This window comes from Pygocentrus nattereri, chromosome 26 (genome assembly GCF_015220715.1).
Source record: "Pygocentrus nattereri isolate fPygNat1 chromosome 26, fPygNat1.pri, whole genome shotgun sequence".
Classification (NCBI taxonomy): domain Eukaryota; kingdom Metazoa; phylum Chordata; class Actinopteri; order Characiformes; family Serrasalmidae; genus Pygocentrus; species Pygocentrus nattereri.
In genome coordinates, this window is record NC_051236.1 from 1824897 (window position 1) to 1847734 (window position 22838).

General features: G+C 41.5%; 1 protein-coding gene across 2 annotated transcripts in view; it reads right to left on the reverse strand.

The window, feature by feature from the left end:
• The window catches only part of foxp1b (forkhead box P1b), a 310010-nt gene that overhangs the window by 271315 nt on the left and 15857 nt on the right, over positions 1-22838 (reverse strand). For both annotated transcript variants that reach the window (XM_037534964.1, XM_037534962.1), the window contains exon 3: positions 6765-6863. The gene's annotated coding sequence lies outside the window, so the exon portion shown is untranslated. The remainder of the gene's footprint in view (positions 1-6764; positions 6864-22838) is intronic.

Genomic DNA, 22838 nt, shown 5'->3' on the forward strand with positions numbered 1-22838 from the left:
TATGTGCAGACAGGTCTAAAGGCTACTCCAATGCCGGGAGCTAGAAGCTGCTGAGGCAGTGTGAGGTTTATTGTCCTCGGAGGGTGATGAGGAAATAGAGAGGTCTATTTTATTTTCGCTGCAAATTAACCTTCAGCCCAGCTAGAGAACAAGCCGTGGTAACCTCTCTATTTTGGGAGGTATTACTCAATGTCTCCCTGCACGCACACATACACACTTACACTTACGAGTTATGTAATGAAACGCCGGTAAGACAAAGAGAACATAGGCACACGCCCCTCTGAGCCGAGCGAAGGTGTTTATATACCTAAATCACAATGTGAAAGAGCCCAATTTTCAAATCAGCTGTTTTAATTATAGCCACGCAGTTGAAGTGAGGATGCTTAACCTAATAACACGGCACTTGGAAGACTAATATGAAGCAAATAAACATCTACATGATGTGTACACGATACCACAGCCAAAACTAACTGGCAGGCTGACACGATACGTTCAGTGTTTGAGCCTTAAGCCAGAATCAGGATTAATATTAAAAAAATATTTAAAACAAACCACGCCTGGACCACAACTTATAGAAAATAACCCCAAGATTAAATGACCCTTATTAATCCCACAACTGGGAAATTTCTCCTCCGCATTTAACCCATCCGTGAGAGGAAACACCACATACACACTAGTGAACACACACTAGGGGGCAGTGAGCACACTTGCCCGGAGCGGTGGGCAGCCCAATCCACAGCGCCCGGGGAGCAGTTGGGGGTTAGGTGTCTTGCTCAAGGACACCTCAGTCTGTCGGCTCTGGGGATCAAACCGGCGACCTTCCGGTCACAGGGCCGGTTCCCTGACCTCCAGCCCACGACTGCCCCATAACAAGGGTCCGACTTTATATTAAGTGTCTGTAACAAATGTCTAGATACATGTGATCAACATATGCAACAACAAGTTAACTCCTGATTCAGCCTCTGTTACAGGTGGATTACAGAAGTACAGTTTATGTAGTTACATGTGTATCAACTGCAGTTTGGCCTCATGTAATCACACAAGTGTATCTTAAGTTTTAACAGCCTGTTCTGTCATTTAATTACACAAGGGTAATAACAATGTAATTACATTTGTAATCATACTGGAACAGCAGTTTTTTTCCCAACAGTATAAGTATGTAATAACTTACATTAAGACGTTATTTGCACTGTATCTGCCAGCTTTCCTAACATTTTGCTAGCCTTTATGTTGTTAATGTTATGACACTGTAACCAGTTTCCCCTAAAGCAACATCTTTATTACCCCTCCATTATTACACAGTACCTAAATAACAACACAGGAACTGTCCACTTATTATAAAGTGTAACTTTAACTGCACTACAGGAAAGCTCCTGGGTAGTTGTTATAAAGGTACAGTGTAATAACAGAAAGTCATTAATCAATGTGATGGGATTAGGTTACCTTGTTACAACACAGTTATACAGTAATTATGTGAAATAAATGTAATGCCGAGTAAAACACTTCCATTAACTGCTGGAAAAGACTTCTGATCTGTAGTGTATCAGGTACACTTGTGTAATTACATAGGCTGCACTGCTGTAATACACCTGTAGCTACACTGTTGCATATGTTATTAATGTGTAACCACACAGTTATTAGAGACACCTAATATTAAGTGGGACCCAAAATCACAATATTGGTCTGAAAAATAAACCAGACATTAAAAAAAGCTAAATCAAAGCTCCTGCCTGATGCCTGAGACTTTCTACACTAGGTTTCAGAGAAGGTCTGGACCTAAACTGGCTATTCAGGTGGCGCATACTGCCACCCTGATTCCCATCACAGCCACTGTAAAAAAAATCTGTATGTCTCTCTACAACAAATTGTTTCACATCAAACCAAATTATGCAGAATTTTTAAAAATTAGTGGAAGTTTTTTTTTTTTTTTTCTGATGCTGACCATTCGAACTTTTAAAAATGGGAAACTTTTCTAATACGTGCCAAGGATTGGTGGCATCCTGAGAGCAGAAGTAAACAAATAACATGGATAATGCAGTGGGCTAAAGAAAGTGGCAGAATCGAATGCAAAGCAGGCAAAGTAAACACACTTAGGCCTGGTTGTATTAACTGGACCATTTAAACATCACTACACTTACCATCCAGAGCAATGGACAGTGTAGAAAAGAGGTGAAGAAGAGGGTGCAGGCAGGATGGAGTGGGTGGAGACGGGTGTCAGGGCTGATGTGTGACAGAAGGATAGCAGCAAGAGTGAAAGGGAAGGTCTACAAGACAGCAGTGCGTCCTGCTATGATGTTTGGTTTGGAGACTGTGGCTCTGTCTAAAAGACAGGAGGCTGAGCTGGAGGTGGCGGAGATGAAGATGCTGAGATTTTCGTTGGGAGTGACGAGGATGGACAAGATTAGAAATGAGCAGATCAGAGGGACAGTGAAGGTGGAGCAGTTTGGAGATAAAGCCAGAGAGGCCAGGTTGAGATGGTTTGGACATGAGGGACAATTATTTACTATCAGCCACCCCTAATTCTTCAGTGGTATGAAGCTGAAGTCAGATATTCGGCAGTTTCTCATTTGAATGTTCCCATTCCACCTTAAATGGATCAGACGTTATATTGCAGCGCTTCAGGCATCATTACTGCTGGACTATTTAAGGTGGAATGGGAAATGTAGCTAGCTAGTTACCGAGAAACCAGCGTGCCATTACTTATCGTTTATGCTTGCTATAAAGAACAGGACCAAAATACACTGAAACAACATTAAACTAAGATAATAAATGATTATCACAATTTTTTAAGAGAAAATTCTCATATTTGTGGGTTTCTCTGGTCTCTTGCTCAGACATCTTGCTGGGTTTTTCTTTTTTTCTCACATCTCTGTTTGGAGTCTCTGAAAAACCTCAGTTTGGAGGGTCATGTAGAAGGTAGCTCATGTACCACTGAGCCCCTCTATCTCAACAAAAATCAAGACGTCCTACCCCCAAGTGCAACACAGAGGGGTTAGGGCTCAGTGGTAGGGGTGAGGGGTGAAATGGGATTGAGCCCTAGTTTCACAATTAAAACATTTACATTTACATTTATGGTGTTTGGCTGACGCTCTTATCCAGAGCGACTTACAGTTTGATCATTTTTACACAGGTAGGGGAAGGTGGTGTTAGGAGTCTTGCCCAAGGACTCTTATTGGTGTAGTGTAGGGTGTTTACCCAGGTGGGGATTGAACCCCAGTCTACAGCATAGAAGGCAGAGGTGTTAACCACTACACTAACCAACCACACACTAAAACTCATTGGTATCTGTCCGAAAGAATCCAGACAGCATTTCTAATGAGGGAATTAGTGTATTCAGGTTTCAGCATGTATAATCTCCACTGCAAAGCACTGGACACTCTGGAGCAGCCACACACAAACCATGCCCGATGCCAAGTGTCAGCCAGAGGAGTATAAAGTACCCCAGCACTAGGCTGTACCATTCAATGCCTGTGAGATGACCCGTGATCATCCAAAATCAGTGTCTGAACGCTCTTGTTGCTGAATGCAGTCAATACCTCACAACAACGTTGCCATATCTATGGTAAAGCCTTCCCAGAACAGTAAAGAAAAATGAGGACAGAAGAAATGTTGAATCAGCAGGTTTTTAAATTTTCTGTATTAGGGTTTATAAGATTTTGCCATTTGGAGAAAAGGATAATAAAGCTTAGTCTGTCTTCACACTCCAGCTTGACCTTTTCTTTTATTCGCTTTATCTAGAGGATGTGCGAACACCCCTCCCTTCCGTGCTCAGGGCTTATGCCCAGACCCTGTGCCCGAGACCAAGAGGGTGTGCTGAGGGGGCAGTGGGCCAGCTCCCAGCCTGACCACCCAAACTGGAAATCCTCACTGTGTCCCACCCAACCTAAAACCTCCTGCACCATTCCCATCTCCAACTCGCGTTGCCTTTTGAGGAAGGCTCCTGTTATATTTGTCTACATGAGAATATTGCTATATTGGTTCTGAGTTATAGTCATATTTTAGTGATATACTTGACAATCAGCATTAAATCAATCACACAATACCAATAAATAGTGGTGTCTCTGTTGAAAAACAATTTCTTTTTTCATTTTGTTTTTATTCCATTTTGTACCTTAATTATGGCATTTATGACCTGATACTTCACAGCAGTATAAGTCATTTGATTGGTGCCTCAGCTTGTCTTTAAAACAGAGAAAAGTGAAATAAACAGCAGGTTTCCCTTCTGAAAATGTGTTTCCTGTCTGGTTGGCTTTTACAATACAGCCAAAACAAGCTGTCAGCTTTCTAAAACGTACCTACAGCAACAGAGCAGCAGCACTCAGTAGCTTTATTACTGCTATCGTCTGATACTGTGACACTGTAATAGTACTGAAAGTATCGTGATATTGACTTTTATTAATATCGTGCGGCTCTAGCGTGGAGAGGAAGCTGCTTCTTGGCCTGCGGCGTGCGCCCCTGCTTTACTGTCTCTGTCTGCAAAGATCCCTCACCAAAGACGTGAAGGAGTAAGGAAGAGGAGCCTGGAGCATCACCGCCGGCCAAAGGCACCATCAGCAGAGAGAGAGAGAGAGAGAGAGAGAGAGAGAGAGAGAGAGAGAGAGAGAGAGAGAGAGAGAGAGAGAGAGCGAGAGAGTGAGCCAGAGTGAAGGAGAGAGTAAAAGAATAAAAGAAAGAAAAAAAGAAATAGGAGGAAGAAAGAAAGAATGAAAGAAAGAAAAACGGAGAGCACATAAGGGAGAGAGGGAGAGAGGGAGAGAGAGAGAGAGAGAGAGAGAGAGAGAGCGCGCATGAGAGTGAGCCAGAGTGAAGGAGAGAGTGAAAGAAAGAAAGAAAGAAAGAAAAAAAGAAAGAAAGAAAGAAAGAAAGAAAGAGGAGAGCATATAAGGGAGAGAGAGAGAGAGAGAGAGAGAGAGAGAGAGAGAGAGAGAGAGAGAGAGAGAGAGAGAGACACACTGAAGGGTTCAAAGCTTCTCCTCATTGGCACAGATCAATGATTCAAGCCACTGCCCACCACAAGACCGCAAATGAGGCGTTTAGTGTAGTGGCCACTGCTGCAGCAGGGGAATATAACCCCCTCCTCCTCCTCCTCCTCCTCCATCCCTCCCTCCTTCCCTCCATCCTCCACTTCGCATTTCTATCACCATGAGCCAGGGGTCGCCAGTGCCGCCCGCAAAATAACAACTGTCACCTTCAGCGCAATTCATTAAAGCGACGTTAACGTCGCCCCCCTTCTAACGTAATTTTTATAATTGAAATTTAATTCCCCAACTATATTATTGTTTTGAGGAAGGAAGGAAGAGGGGGGGGTGATTTTTTTGTTTTAATTGACATTTACCGTAATTAATTGCCAGGAGAGAGCGCTTTTTCAGAGAGGAGCTCTAAAAACAAAAGCTGACATGGAGATGCGAGGAGCGTGGCGTGCTGCGATCGCTCCGCCGCTGTGGCTCACTTCCCTCCTGCTGACTGCGGGCGGAGGAGAGGATGGAGGGATGAGCGCGGAGGGAGGCGCCGATAGAGTCTTCTTCGCAGTCGGGGATTTAATTGCACGTGGATTCCATTACCTCGGCACAAATGTCACGTTCGCTTCTCCATCAGGGAGGGTGCGCGAGTTTGGGCTGGGGGGGGTGGGGGCTGTTGGTGGGGTGGCGGGTCAGTGAGCCTGGCAGCCTGGCTGGCACTGAGCCAAAACGACAGCGCAGAAAAAGTATGCAGGGCGGCACAAAGAATAGTGAGTGACTGATGCATAAAAATAGGCTATTGCTGACACGCAAGGCAGGTCAGCAGTGACTAAGGCGAGCCGGAGAATGCCTTTAGAGCAAAAAGACCACTGAACCACAGCCCACTAATGTGGTTCGCACGTCCAAAAAGTCCGGAAAGAGACGAAGAAAAGGTAAACAGGAAGTTTGGACGGGTGTGTGGGTTTGAGTGAAGTTTAAAAATGGAAATGCTTTAGAAAAGATGGCACAGATTACCAAGAGTTCAGAAACGTTTACTGTATGTAGCATAAAATAAATAAATAAATAAACAAACATGAATATGGAATTTGAACTGGGTCACTCAAAATTTTGCATATTTATTTCACACTTTCCACTATAAAATTTCCCTGGCAGTTTAATTATAGTACATGGAAAACTGAGGGGCAAAATTCCCTTAAGATGTTTTATGAAACTGATCACTGGAGTATAATTTCATAGAAAATAACGGCATTAAAATTGCATTTGCAATATTGGTCAGGACGCACTACGTGTTCAAAAGTATCCAGACAGGCCTTTTAATTAACTTGGCTATTTTAAGAAGCACCTACTGCAGACACAGGCATATAGCTGCACACACGAAGCTTAATTTCTGCACAAAAGCATCATCAGTCGAACTGAAGTGCATACAGACCCTAAAGCACCGGGGTTCATGGTTTGAAATGAAAATTTTTTATTTATTTATTTATTACCAAAAAAAAGCCTATTGCCATTTACATTGTGTGTAAAATTCATGATGAATGGACCAAAAGAAAGAAAATGACTTGGAAAAAAAATCTGGTTCCATTGACTTCCATTAAAAGTAAAGTAGCTTTTTTTCCTTCTCCTGTAAAGCTCCCATTTTGCTGTTCCAACAGCAGCAATATATTATTTTCCCTTTTATTCCATATATCTCTGCAATTGTCCTTCAAGTCCACTTAAGAGGTGCCTAGAAGACTTGGGACATATGCATGGCACTGAACAGTGAAAGCAAACACAACGTGTGCCCAAAAAGCGGAGGTGACCACATACCTTAGTCAGTAGCTTTGACACGACTGACACTCCATTCTTCCTACCAGAATTCAGCACAGGACAAAACGGGGAGTGAACATCGACGGTAGAGTGCTCGATCTGAAATATCACACACACACACACACACACACACACACACACACACACAGACAGAGAGAGACAGAGAGAGAGAGAGAGAGAGAGAGAGATGAACATCAGCAAATTACAAACAGGAATTGATACCATTTTCTAAAGGCGGGGGGCGTCCCTTCAATTTACACAACCCACATAAACATGGCTGAGTCAAACAGAGAGGAAAAAACACACAAACGTGATGAAATCCAACCACAAATGTTGATTTGAATGGTGACAAACTAATTCCAGGAGTTCTCAGAACGACCTAAATGCATCTTAACACTCGTCGACATTTGATTTTTTCTCTCTTTCACTACATACAGAAAGTACGTTTGACTTCAGTGATATTTACTCATCTAATAATCAGCCAGAATCTGCGCTGCGCTTGCAATAAACGCTGGTGACTCGCAGCCCGACTCATAACCGTAAACGCTGTGTCCACACACTGCCAGTCAGAATTCTCCAGAATGTTGTCAGACATCAGAAGAAAGTGACACATAGCGTTAAACAAATCTGCATTGCCCATCAGTTGGCGTGATTTGCATAGTAAAATGCCTCTTGCAGTGGTCAGCACTTACTCGAGCCTTCTCATTAAGAGAGAGAGAGAGGCGACGGAGGCAGCGCCCGAGAGGGAGAGAGAGAGAGAGCAGAGAGAGTCTGCGTTTGCCATTCATTAAGCTGATGAGGGGTGTATTGATGACATTTTGATGGCCTAAGATCACAGCGGACGGCCGCTGTTGTCACACTGTTTGGCATCAACTCACACAGCACTGTCGAGTTCGCGCTCTGTTCCAGATCCCGCCGCTAACTTTCAACCAGCGGTGGGACCATTTATCCCTCAAAGCCAAAGAAAAAGCAGCTATTTCTGTCATTTCATCCACTCTCCTCCGTCAGCAACACAGAACGGGAGCGTACACCAAGGTAGAAAAGTTTGGACTCGCCTGTTTTAAAACCACTCAAAACCAGTTTTGTTGCTTACACAGTGTTTTTATATTCACAGTAACGTCTGATGTTTTATCCAATATTTTTTTTAATTATCTAAAAGATGTTATTAAATGCTAAGGCATCTATGCTGCAGTTGTCTATTCGCATTCATTTCTGTCCAAAGATTTGATCTCCACTATTTGAAATATGATGAACTCGTGATATTAATCATAAATAATCGATGTTCTAACACTTCCTCAGTCGTTTCAGAATGGTCTAAAGCTCTGCTCGTCATTCTAGACGCATCCCACATTTCTTTATTTTTATCTACAGCATCCTAGAGTCCCACTAATGACATGAAACTTTTCAGCATGTTGTGATTTTGCACATTTATCTGCTGCATTATTAAAATTCTATGGCGATTCTAACCAATCGAATGCTGGTGTACATTTATAAAACCATTACAAATGATGCTAATATTCCACAGGTTCCAACCTCTTTCTACAAAGCTGTTAATTTTACTAATCTTTTTTGTTGAATGGAGCTGTTTCCATAATATTACACTGATAATTAACACTGAAAAGGCTTTAATAAAATCAATGAACGCAGTATTTCACATTTGAAAGCAGGGACGAAATTCTCACGGATAAAATTGTATTTTTTGCGAGAGGAAATAACTTGGATTTCTGAAAGGGAGCGCTCAGAAACGATCGCAGTGCAGCCAACAATAAAGGCAGCATGGAGCTTCTTTCATACAGTGATAGGAAACGTTAGCTCGCAGAAAGCTCCAATAACACATGCTGATCTGAACGTATCGCCTGCAAGATGTTTGGTTTGACAGAGTTAACAATTAAGAATAAACAGTGGGATTAAAAAAAAAAAAAAAAAAAAAGTTTACATGTTTACATTAGAATGTAATTTGTAACGTAATTCTGGATCATTTTTTTGGTCCGTTCATCATGAAATTTACACACAATGTAAAGGGCAACAGGCACTGACAAATTATGTCCAAAAACGATAAAAATGGAGATAGAAGGTTTCGTTCTCGACAGCAACGATGTGTAAAATTCCATCTCTTTGCATTACTGCGCCGTAAGATCTATTTGGATGGTACTAGTCATCCATGGGGAGAGGGGTAACATCTATAATGTGTATGTCTGATTTGCACGAGATATCTCAGTCTAAATGACAGAGACAGAAGTGGCCAGTCCATTTACGCTCTTTACTCCAGAAAACACATTAAAACATTTCATTTAGTCATTTTAACCTTCACCTTGTTCTCTTAACTGCTAAGTAACATTTTCTGTTATTTTTACATTTCCTGAGCTGAACACATGCGACAGGACAGTAACGTTTCCTATCGGCCTGATTTTAGCCACAGAGAGCTGAAGTAATCGCTTCCTTCAGTGCCCTCATACTTTCGAAACAGACATGCAGATTTACACAGGATTAATAACGTAAAACCGACTGACAGGGTGGATTCAGACGGGACCAAAACCACTGAGACCTGCTGGATTACCCAACTTCCTCATGTAAAACTAATCGCGTCCACACCGGGCTTCACACAACTCCACTATATTTTGAAAAGTGTGATAATTCTGGACGCTGACATCACAAAATATCACCACCATCTAACAGCTGAACGGCTCTCTGTGCCAGAACCAGACACAACAGACTGCCACGCCGCCAGCCGCATCCACATAATTCAACTGGGTGGAATTCAGGCAAACGCTAACCCCTTCGCTCCGAGTGTGTGTGTCCGGGACACATTCCTGCCCTCTCCGCCAGGCGCAGAGCAGCTCCAGATAAGAGCCCCCCGATTAGACCACCACGTTCCTGGCGTTACTATAGAGAACAAACTCACTGAACACACAGACCTCCAGAACCTCTGCTTATATTTATTAGTCTAAAAAAAGAGAAAAAGACAGAAGAGGGAAGAGGGGGAGTGCAGAGAGAGAGAGAGAGAGAGAGAAAGAGAGAGAGAGAGAGAGAGAGAAACAGAGAGCGAGAGAGAGAGAGAGAGAAACAGAGAGAGAGAGAAACCGAGAGACAGAGAGAGAGAAACCGAGAGACAGAGAGAGAGAGAGAGAGAGAGAGAGAGAGACAGACAGACAGACAGATAAAGAGAGAGAGGGAGACAGAAACAGAGAGAGAGAAATAGAGATATAGAGAGAGAATAGAGATAGAATGAAAGATCGAGAGAGAGAGAGAGAGAGAGAGAGAGACAGAGAGAGAGAGAGAGAGACAGAGAGAGAGACAGAGAGACAGAGAGACAGAGAGAGAGAGAGAGAGAGAGACAGAGAGACAGAGAGAGAGAGAGAGAGAGACAGAGAGACAGAGAGACAGAGAGAAAGAGAGAGAGAGAGAGAGAGAGAGAGACAGAGAGAGAGAGAGAGAGAGACAGAGAGAGAGACAGAGAGACAGAGAGACAGAGAGAGAGACAGAGAGAGAGAGAGAGAGAGAGAGAGAGAGAGAGAGAGAGACAGAGAGAGAGAGAGAGAGAGAGAGAGCGCGCGAGAGAGAGAGAGAGAGAGAGAGAGACAGAGAGAGAGAGAGAGAGAGACAGAGAGACAGAGAGAGAGACAGAGAGAGAGAGAGAGAGACAGAGAGACAGAGAGAGAGACAGAGAGAGAGACAGAGAGAGAGAGAGAGAGACAGAGAGAGAGACAGAGAGAGAGAGAGAGAGAATGTTCTGGCTCTGAAACGTGTTTTAACACACAGCGAAGCCGTAAACACACTCAGAACATCTTCATCTGGTCTGAGGAACGGCGAGACGCTCTGACTCGCTTGTGTGTTTGTTGGCTTTTTGCATACCAGCTGCTCAGCACGACAGCCTCGGCTCCAACATGTGGTCTTAATCTGCGCAGCTCACACAAATTGTAATACTTGTCAGTTTTCAAAGAGAAAACTAGTTACCAGCCACTTTGGAGCAGTTTGATAATTGGCACTTATTTGTGTGTCAAGCCTCCTGCAAGAAATTAGCCCCTGAACGTGTGGCTGTGGCTGTGTGTGCGGTGGGCACAAAGTAAACAGCTTTCTCTTTTCGCTAAGGTTTATCACCGATGCGGTTTTGTCATGAGTTATGAGTGAGACCATCTAAAAAAACTGAGGTCAAACGAAGTAAACACTGGGCCTCATTCACCACTACCTTCTTACGTTTCTTCTTAAATCTGTTCTTAAGAAAGATCCTAAGAAAGAGTCAGATCCATGACGTGTTCTTAAACCGCACTGCCTCAAGCGCCTTAATGCTTTTATAAAACGGTGGCCAACAAAAATTAGATTAAAATACAAAATGTTCTAGATTATTATTAATAAGAACTAAAATAATTATCAACATAAGTATTCCGCCAAGAAATGTAGTTCCATTAGAGTACGGTACCGTTGCTAAGAAACCATTCACTGCTGAACAAGGAGAACATTCGGTCACCCATCACTGTAAACTGCAAACATTTCATGTTTATTTTAAAAACATTTTTCATATAACCGTAAACATGAGATAACACATCAGTGTTGAAATTGCAAATATCTTCAGTCTATAAGCACCTTTTGGTCACCAAATTACCACCGCGAGTCGTCTGCCAGTCTGATGATGCCCCTTTTCTCACGCTGGGGTGAATCTCAAACGGCTCCCTGCTCCCTACATAGTGCACTAGGCAGGGATTTAAATACTGACTCCTGCAGCCCAAGACAGCAAAAAATCCCTAACAATGGTCATTTGGGATTCATCCATATTCATACTCGACAGGCAGCCACTATCTGGCAGCAGAAGCTAGAATTTCTAGACTTAAATGTTTCACATCATTATGTAGCTAGGAGCACGGAGCCGTTTGGGACTCTCTGGGTTTGACGCGACTTCTGACCGAAATACAGACATTTGGAGCGAACAAGCCGTTCAGCCATTCAGGTGACATTCTTAGACTACTGCCGTTTCCAGTGAATCACGTCCCGAGTACTTTCGTTCAAACCCGTGAAATTAGTGATGCCGTTGTACAGCGTGTCTGCTGTCTTTTAGCCTGTGAGTCTAGTAAAGAAAATAAGTCGTCAGCCCCTCAGTTTAAACAAAAAACGGGATCTTACTTCACCACTTCACTCGTGGCTCCACGTCAGCAGCATTAGAGTCAAAGATGAATCCATTAACAGCAGAAGGGTTTCTCGTGCCGTGACGCACTGATGAGAGTTCAGTCGCTGTGAGGCGGTCATAGACGTGGTATTTCGTGGATTTTACAAAGTCGGCTCAGCCAATCAGATTTTATTTAAAAAAAATAAAAAATAATGAGCATTTTAACTTTTAGTCTCCAAGCACCTCCAAGCAGACTGCAACCAGTTTAATTTGATTTTAGTTAACTTTTAAAGTGTTTTTAGTTTTTCTTATTCTGTTCTTATTTAAAATGTAAAAGCTTGTTTTACACTTTATTTCTGTATTTATTTCATTAATTATATTTTTCATTTATCCTTATTTTATCTTATTTACTAAGTTACTATAATGTTGTAATTTAATGCTTTATTGATTTAATTTTTTTTATTAACTACTACTACTACCACCACTACTACTACTGCCACTACCACTACTGCTACTACCACTATCACTACTACTACTACCACCAACACCTCTACTACCACTACCACCACTATCATTACTACTACTACCACTACTATTATCACTATCGCTACTACTACTAATTCTACTACTACTACCAATACTACTACTACCACTACCACCACTACCACTATCATTACTGCTTCTACTACCACTACCACTACCACCACTACCACTATCATTACTGCTACTACTACCACTACCACTACTACTACTACCACCACTACCACTATCATTACTGCTACTACTACCACCACTACTACTACTACCACTACCATTACTGCTACTACTACTACTACTACTACTACTACTACTACTACTACTACTACTACTTCTACCACCACCACCACTACCGCTACTACTACCACCACTACTACTATCATTACTACTACTACTACTACTACCACTACTACTACTACTACTACTACTACTTCTACCACCACCACCACTACCGCTACTACTACCACCACTACTACTACTACTACTACTACTACTACTACTACTACTACTACCACTACCATTACTGCTACTACTACCACTACCACTACTACTATTACCACTACCATTACTGCTACTACTACTACTACTACTACTACTACTACTTCTACCACCACCACCACTACCGCTACTACTACCACCACTACCACTATCATTACTACTACTACTACTACTACTACTACTACTACTACTACTACTACTACTACCACTACCACTATCATTACTGCTACTACTACCACCACTACTACTACTACCACTACCATTACTGCTACTACTACTACTACTACTACTACTACTACTACTACTACTACTACTACTACCACCACCACCACCACTACCGCTACTACTACCACCACTACCACTATCATTACTACTACTACTACTACTACTACTACTACCACTACCACTATCATTACTGCTACTACTACCACCACTACTACTACTACCACTACCATTACTGCTACTACTACTACTACTACTACTACTACTACTACTACTACTACCACCACCACCACCACTACCGCTACTACTACCACCACTACCACTATCATTACTACTACTACTACTACTACTACCACTACTACTACTACCACTACCATTACTGCTACTACTACTACTACTACTACTACTACTACTACTACTACTACTACTACTACTACCACCACCACCACCACCACTACCGCTACTACTACCACCACTACCACTATCATTACTACTACTACTACTACTACTACTACTACTACTACCACTACCACTATCATTACTGCTACTACTACCACCACTACTACTACTACCACTACCATTACTGCTACTACTACTACTACTACTACTACTACTACTACTACTACCACCACCACCACCACTACCGCTACTACTACCACCACTACCACTATCATTACTACTACTACTACTACTACTACTACTACTACTACTACTACTACTACTACTACTACTACCACTATCATTACTGCTACTACTACCACTACCACTACTACCACTACCACTATCATTACTGCTACTACTACCACTACCACTACTACCACTACCACTATCATTACTGCTACTACTACCACCACTACTACTACTACCACTACCATTACTGTTACTACTACCACTACTACTACTACTACTACTTCTACCACCACCACCACTACCGCTACTACTACTACTACTACTACTACTACTACTACTACTACTACTACTACTACTACTACTAATTCTACTACTACCACCACCACCACTATCATTACTACTACTACTACTACTACTACTACTACTACTACTACTACTACTACTACTACTACTACTACTACTACTATTATTACTTTTTAACATTTTTTATGTTTTTACTATTTGACTTCACAATCCCTGATCTCTGTATTGGCTCGGCTACATTGTAAATGCATGTTTAATGCTGACTAATATCATGAGGCTGTAAGACTGTCTGCAAGGATCGCGCTGTTGTACTGTTGCTGGATAATATACTGTCTATGGGGTTTCCTGTGATACCGCATTTCAGTTTTACTGATATTTGTAGCGATGTATCTGATAAATAATGAACAGTATATTCTTGTAATCATGGTCCCTGCTGCCAGGCGGCTTGTTCATAGCTTTTTAAGTCTGTGACAGCTAACTGCAGTGTTGCAGAATGTTACAGATTAAAACCCATAAAATGAACAAATTTCTAAGTTTTCAGTGCTGTAAATATTCCATTGGTTCCTCCTGCTGTCAATATAAGAAAAGATAACATTACAAAACAGTGCGATCAAAAGATCAAGTGAGGTCTGATCTGATCAGCTGCCCTGAGTTGTGCTTCACTTACAGAGCAGTTGGAGCTCCTCGGTTCAGTATAAGTGGGCAGGGCTAAACAGCAGTAAGCTGAATAGGCTTGTAAATGTGTTGGATTTTGTGACATCACAAACACAGTGAATTCAAAACAGGCTGGTTTTGCATGTAACATATAGACTGAATGGCACGTTTGAAACTTTAACGTTTACATACTGGATCAAACTCATTTCAAAAAAGCAAGGAAAAGCACAAAATCACTTGCATCATTTATCACAATAATGATAAACATCATCACATCGCCCATCCCTAATCCTTGATCTTGGGCATACAGGAGATCAATGTCGAGACCCATTTAGACACACCACCCTCTTCCATTGAGAAAGCCAGCTCACTGGATACATCTAACGGACCTCTCCGGCGCAAGACAATTATCAGCAAGTGGTCTTCCCACTGCATGCATCCTATCTTGACCTTCCGGCAAAGAGGAGAAAAAGGTTGGAGAAGACCCAACTGATTTACAGGCCTTCCCCAGAACCTGCCGACAAGGTTACAGGGTCAGAGCAGACATTAACAGGTCAGCGTGTGGCCCACTTGGGGACAATTACTCCCGGTCGCGGCTAAGTGGACACTTGATTGAACACGGCGGAGCTGGGAATGCCGCAGCCTTACGGATACCAATCCCCAGAGCCATTTAGAATAAAAGGCCCTTGTGATAGTCCGCCTTTATGGCCCAAATTCATCTTCCTTTGCACTTTAGGGGGGTGAAAAAAGAGAGCGTCGGTAGCGTGATGGAGGGTTATTCTCTGGATGAGGTGGGGACGAACATTAGAGTGTGTTAACGTCGCACGCTAACGGGGAGGAACATGCAAGAGCAAACAAGGTGAGCGGGAGAAAGAGAGAGGGTTTGCAGAATTAGCCTGGCACTTAATCTGACTTCGGGATTGTTTTCTCCTCGTGCTGCGCTTGTTAATAGGCATCTATGATTGTGTGTGGCGTGTTTTATGGTAGACTACAAGCTGTGACACAATTAAATGTGATGCAAAAATGTGCAATGCATATTTCCGAGATGTAAGTTATGTGTGTATCCAATTATCACAGGCATTTTTAAAGGTGGTAAAAAATGATGTTTTCAAGGCCTCCAAACGTTCATGCTTTGCCGCCTTGTGCCGATCGCATTCGACTTCACTCTTAGGAAAGTAATCGATGCAACAAAAATGGAAATGGAGTTACATTAGCAAGTGGAAAACTGAATTTCCTTGCTTTTTTCTCTTTTAAATAAAGGAGTGTGAGATAATACGTAAACACAACATTACAAAATGTGCCATTTACTCTCCAGTCCACTGGTTCTGTGATGAGGACCAACTCATTTACACATATACACTGATTCAGGATACCGTTTAGCCCCGCCCACTCACACTGAAGCTCCAACGTTTCAGGTCTGCTTGCTTTTTTTTTTTTTTTTTTTTTTTTTTAAATAAGGCACAGTACAGTGCAACCAATCAGAACAAAAATCATTCACAGTATCGCCGCTGTCAGAAAAAAACCTGATATCTCCGTTTTAGGAGTTTTTCTTTACATTGTGTGCAAAATTCATGACGATAAGACTAAAAGAAACTCCCAAAATGACTCTGGTTCTGGTTCCATTGACTTCCATTAAAAGTAAAGTAGGTTTTTTCCTTCTCCTGTAAAGTTGGCATTTTGGAGATACGAGGTTTTCTTCAGAGAACAGTGTTATACTGGTCTTAAAGGCACAGTAACCAAAGCATCCCGTTTCATTGTAATGAACTGGTGGTCAGAAAATGATGATGTAAAAATTAATTATGACCTTTTTTGTTACAAAAACCCACGTTAAAAGTGGACAACAAGCGAAAAATAAAATTCAAGAAGAAGGTGAAATATTATAAATATAAGATTTAGAAACTTAGAAACAAAAAAAGTTAAATAATAGGTCATTCTATTTCTCTCACACAGGTTGCAAAATGTAATAAAACAGAAGTTTTATTGCTATTTCCTATTTGACCTGCCAGTCTGTATTTATATAGATATTTTGCTGTGAATCAAAAAACTATGAAATGGCTTTGAAATAGCTCATGGTAATGTACTGGCATTTATCAATATATACATAAGTCTAAAAGAAACATTCCATGCATAAACAAAGTTTCTTGCATGAAGACATAATAAAAATACAATAAAAACACAAATGTACATAAAAGCACATTCTGAGCCATTGTCTGCCTATAGGTTGTGATTACATAGTTAAATCTACAGCCTAAATCCAAAAGTAACCTCATAGCTGACAAACAAATCTGATTTTTACAAATCTGATAAAAAAGTTACAATAAAAAAGGTTGATGAGCCCATTAAAACAAGCGCTTAGAAACTAAAAACTACTAAAAACAAAAAAATTATATATATTAAACAAAAAAACACACAAAGAAACAAACGAAATAAATAAATACTTCTGTTTGTTTCACGTAGGTTGTGGAATTGAATAAAACTGTAGTTTTGGAATGCTATTAGATCCAACAATTTGTACACTTATTTCCAAAAGTTTTCACTCACCCATCCAAATCATTGAGTTCAGGTGTTCCAGTCACTTCCATGGCCACAGGTGTATAAAGCCGAGCCCCTCGGCCTGCAGACTGCTTCTACAGACATTAGTGAAAGAATGGGTCGCTCTCAGGAGCTCAGTGAATTCCAGCGTGGTGCCGTGATCGGACGCCACCTGTGCAGCAAGTCCAGTCGTGAAATTTCCTCACTACTAAATATTCCACAGTCCACTGTCAGTGGGATTATAACAAAGTGGAAGCGATTGGGAACGACAGCAACTCAGCCACGAAGTGGTCGGCCACGTAAAATGACAGAGCGGTCAGCGGATGCTGAGGGGCATAGTGAGCAGAGGTCACCGACTTTCTGCAGAGTCAATCGCTACAGACCTCCAAACTTCATGTGGCCTTCAGATCAGCTCAAGAACAGCGTAGAGAGCTTCATGGAATGGGTTTCCATGGCCGAGCAGCTGCATCCAAGCCTTACATCACCAAGCGCAGTGCAAAGCGTGGAATGCAGTGGAGTAAAGCGCCGCCACTGGACACTAGAGCAGTGGAGACGTGTTCTCTGGAGTGACCAATCACGCTTCTCCGTCTGGAAATCCAATGGATGAGTCTGGGTTTGGCGGTTGCCAGGAGACGGTACTTGTCTGACTGCATTGAGCCGAGTGTAAAGTTTGGTGGAGGGGGGATCATGGTATGGGGTGTTTTTCAGGAGTTGTGCTCGGCCCCTTAGTTCCAGTGAAAGGAACTCTTAAAGCTTCAGCACCAAGAGATTTTGGACAATTTCATGCTCCCAACTTTGTGGGAACAGTTTGGGAATGGCCCCTTCCTGTTCCAACATGACTGCACACCAGTGCGCAAAGCAGGTCCATAAAGACGTGGATGAGCCAGTTTGGTGTGGAAGAACTTGACTGGCCTGCACAGAGTCCTGACCTCAACCCCATAGAACACCTTTGGGATGAATTAGAATGGAGACTGTGAGCCAGGACTTCTTGTCCAACATCAGTGTCTGACCTCACAAATGCGCTTCTGGAAGAACGGTCAGAAATTCCTGCAAACACATTCCTAACCCTTGAGGAAAGCCGTCCCAGAAGAGCTGAAGCTGTTATAGCTCCAAAGGGTGGGCCGACATCATATTAAACCCCATGGATTAAGAATGGGACGTCACTCAAGTTTGTGTGTGTGAAGACAGACGACTGAATGCATTTGACAATATAGTGTATTTTAGAGGGATTTTACTGTTTGTGAATCATTAAACTGTGTCACGATATGGCTACGCAATAGCTCATGACAGAATACTGGCATTTATTAAAATAAGATAATAGATAAGTCTAGAAACAGCGTTTCATGCTGTCAGAGGCAGAAAATCCCTCGTTTAAAAATACAGTTTCTGTCATCAGGATATGTAATAAATACACAAGAAAAACACAGAAATGTACAGAGGAGCACATTCAGAGCTGTTGGCTTATAGGTTATAGGTTTTAACAGAATTAATCTACAGCCTGAACCCAAAAATAACCTCACAGAAGTCAAACAAATCTGCTAAAATTACACAGTGAATGAACACTTGGGAACCCTTGGGGCCTTCTAAGTCTTCAGAGAAGACCCAAGGATTTTTGTGAAATAATAAAAATTAATGTCTGTAATTTTTAGTCCAATTTTATTTAATGCAATCATCACACTTGTTGTATTTAAACAAGGAATACTTTGTAGCACTGCTCTTACTCCATTGTTAAGGTCTGACTGGGAACACAGGGGCTAAAATTATCATCAGGATTTTTTTCACTGTAGTATCTAGGTAGATGTAGTCAAGCAAGCTCTGCATTGGTTTGGCCTCCAGGAGCTGAACAGAAGGACTGACCACCAACATAATTAGTAACTGACAGTGGAATCTGACCACTTCATCTGCTCCTTGTTACACAGTCCTGCATGAGTCCTACTATGGCTATGAGGGGGGATCTGGTCTTTTAGCTACTGACAGAAACTGTCCAGAACTCCAGCCCAGGTTCTCAGGGTTCTCCCGCTCCCTCAATCAGTCTTCCCTCATACTACCCATACTACCACCACCATGCTACAGGCATGGTCTGAACTCAAAGTCTTTTAAAGGTAGGACTTCTCTCACATGCAGCAGGTCCCTACAGAAATACTAGGGGTAGGAAATCTGGCAAAAAACAATTTGGGACACAGACATAAAGCACTATTAGTGCTATACTTAAAAACTTCCCTCTGAAAACTAATATTTCTAATTCACCATTTGTACCACTGTACTATTACTAAACACTATTAAACAGGATTAGTTATAGTCTTAAATTAACAAGCAGTTGTTCAGCGTTCTTTAAGTACTGACAACATCCGCAATTTGCTCAGACAAGCATACTGTGATTAATCATGTATCAATATTTAATATGAATCATATTAATCAATATTTCAGACAATGAAATATTGTCCACATAATAAACACTACACTGAAAAAAAAAAAACTATCTTTATAAGCATAGCAGACGTTTACAATTATACTGAAAATCTTTTGTTCCAAACCTTTTTTTAATCAATTAATGGTGGAGATGTACATGCAGGCCATTACTAGGCAAATGAGTGCCCAAAGAAAACCACATCAACATTCATCTAAAACTCAAAAGACACATGTAGGTTCACTGGTGGTTTTTGGATAGCCAATAAAACGGCTTGATCTGCATTGTAGACATCATGACTTCTGGTTGCCATCACCACCACTGCAAAGAAATTGAGTTTGTAAGTTTCTCTACAGTGAACCATTCACATCAAACCGCTCTGAATTAACAATATGCAGTGGTGGCCAAAGCAATGCAATCCAGTTACTTCACTTTTCTCAAAAGTAACTTTAACCAAAAGCAAACAAGGCTCACAGCTGGATCTGGTGTTTCTCAAAGATGGTTTCAGACTGAGACGCAATGGGAACCTTCAGCTTTGTCTCCTCCAACACTGAATTAATGCCTGTTGCTTGTACACTTTAAGCATTCAGTGTCATACCAATTATTTTAGAGTGTTAGAACTAGCATGCTGATCTAGATCACTCGAAGCTCAGGTGACTGGGTCCTTTTTGATCTTATTCTCCTCTTATTTTATTTTGATTTGATCTGATTTTATTAGCCTTCACATTTTAGCTATGTTTTAGTTATTGTTTTATATTTTTTATTGTATTTTTTATATTTTTATTATTAATGTTTTTCTTTTTTATACTTACCTGATTGTCTTTTTTTTATGTATTACATTTATTTTTATTACGTGATATGTTCTTACACATAAACATTGCAAAGTAACCCTCAATGTTCTCCAAACTTTACACTCGGCACAATGCAGTCAGACAAGTACCGTCTCCCGGCAACCACTAAACCCAGACTTGTCTATCAGATTTCCAGATGGAGAGGCGTGATTGGTCACTCCAGAGAACTCGTCTCCACTGCTCTAGAGTCCAGTGGCGGCGCTTTACACCACTGCATTCCACGCTTTGCACTGCGCTTGGTGATGTAAGGCTTGGATGCAGCTGCTCGGCCATGGAAACCCATTCCATGAAGCTCTCTTTGCTGTTCTTGAGCTGATCTGAAGGCCACATGAAGTTTGGAGGTCTGTAGTGATGGACTCTGCAGAAAGTCGGTGACCTCTGCGCACTATGCCCCTCAGCATCCGCTGACCGCTCTGTCATTTTACGTGGCCGACCACTTCGTGGCTGAGTTGCTGTCGTTCCCAATCGCTTCCACTTTGTTATAATCCCACTGACAGTGGACTGTGGAATATTTAGTAGTGAGGAAATTTCACGACTGGACTTGCTGCACAGGTGGCGTCCGATCACGGCACCACGCTGGAACTCACTGAGCTCCTGAGAGCGACCCATTCTTTCACTAATGTCTGTAGAAGCAGTCTGCAGGCCGAGGGGCTCGGCTTTATACACCTGTGGCCACGGAAGTGACTGGAACACCTGAACTCAGTGATTTGGATGGGGGAGTGAAGTATTTAAGGTGCATCAAAGATAACTATGGTTCCTTTCAGAAATCTCACTGTATGTATAACATATGCAGTAGTTTTCTCTTTTGTAGTTTATGTTAAAACTGCAATTTCAAGGCAATATATAGTCAAGTTCATGTTCAATGCAAGTCCATGTCTTAATGCTCACCACCAAGTCAGTGGAAGTTTGTTGCCTAAAATATATGTTGCTTTATATATGTTGTTGTTTTACACAGGCCAATATGAACCGATCGGGAAAAAAAAGTGACATTTTCCAGTTACATGAATTCACTTTTACTTTTAATTGCACATCGCTAGCTCCAATTTTATAATCAATTTACTCATCACCAATATAACCTGACTTAGTTTATATTTTTAGTGCTACAATGTCACTAATTGTTTAAAAAACAGTCAAACTCAGAATCCAATTAGTGCACTGCACTTAAAAAAGTCAATGCACAATTCAATCTTAATAGATCCTGAATTAATCTCATTAATGGAAAAAGGAATAAAGCTCATTAAAAAGCATAGAGTAAATATATTCTCATTATAACAGCCATAATCAAGTTCTAAAGGTGAATGCATGGTTGATTAAATAAAATAACAAAACTTGCCTTGCCTTGATACTAATTGGTGGTCATTAATTTTCCCTGCAAACTAACAGACCTACTGCAGTACTGGCGACATAAGAAGTGATACAACTAGAAGAATAGCTCATATTCATTAGCCCTTTTGTTCAAAACAACTGGAAAACAGGTGTTTCTGTCTAGAAGTCTACTTTGAGATGATTCATCAGGGGAGAACTCCCACACTTCACTAAATGTGAAAGTGTAGTTAACAGTTTGAGCCGCTGAAGAACGTTTTCACAGATTCACTGGTGCACAGATTATTATTCCATAGAATTTTGTGACGATGACGCACAGATTCACGGCTTTTGCGCAAAGCCAGCATGACTCAAACGCACCCCAGACAGGTCACAAGAGATCCGGTGGTCTCGGATCACTCCGCAAGACCAACAGGCCAACGTTAAAGCCTCCATTTCATCACGCATCAGCTCCGCCGACGCAGGAGGAGGAAAGTTACCTGATGAACTGCTAATTCAGAAGATCAGCAGCAGATGAACAAATAAAAATGTCAAAGGAAGGAGCTGTGACATAGTGGGTGGGGCAGTTAACACCGTTTCTTCCCACAAAACTGCATAGCTGCATAGCTGGTAAACATTTATATCTCAAACTAATTTCTGCCCCAAATGTCTTCAGTGTGCATTCACTCACTTTAACAGAAATTCCACCGATTTATCAGAATTTCTGCATAATTCAGTCATTAAGATATTAAAGCTATCCAGAGCAGTTTAATGTAAAAAGATTCTAGATTCTAGATAAACTTAGTGAGTCAGAACTGCTCCCAGCCATGGTGATAGAAACAGAGAGAGTGTTTTATCATCGTTTTGAGAAGATTTGGGTCCAAAAATGTTTTTTAATTCATTAACTGCTGGGAGGGCCAAAGAAACAAGGCACTGTAAACTGCTTTACATGAATTTACTGTTATTTTGCCATTATGAACATCACATACACAACCCAGAATACACATATAGGTTCACTGATGCTTTCAGAATGTCTATAT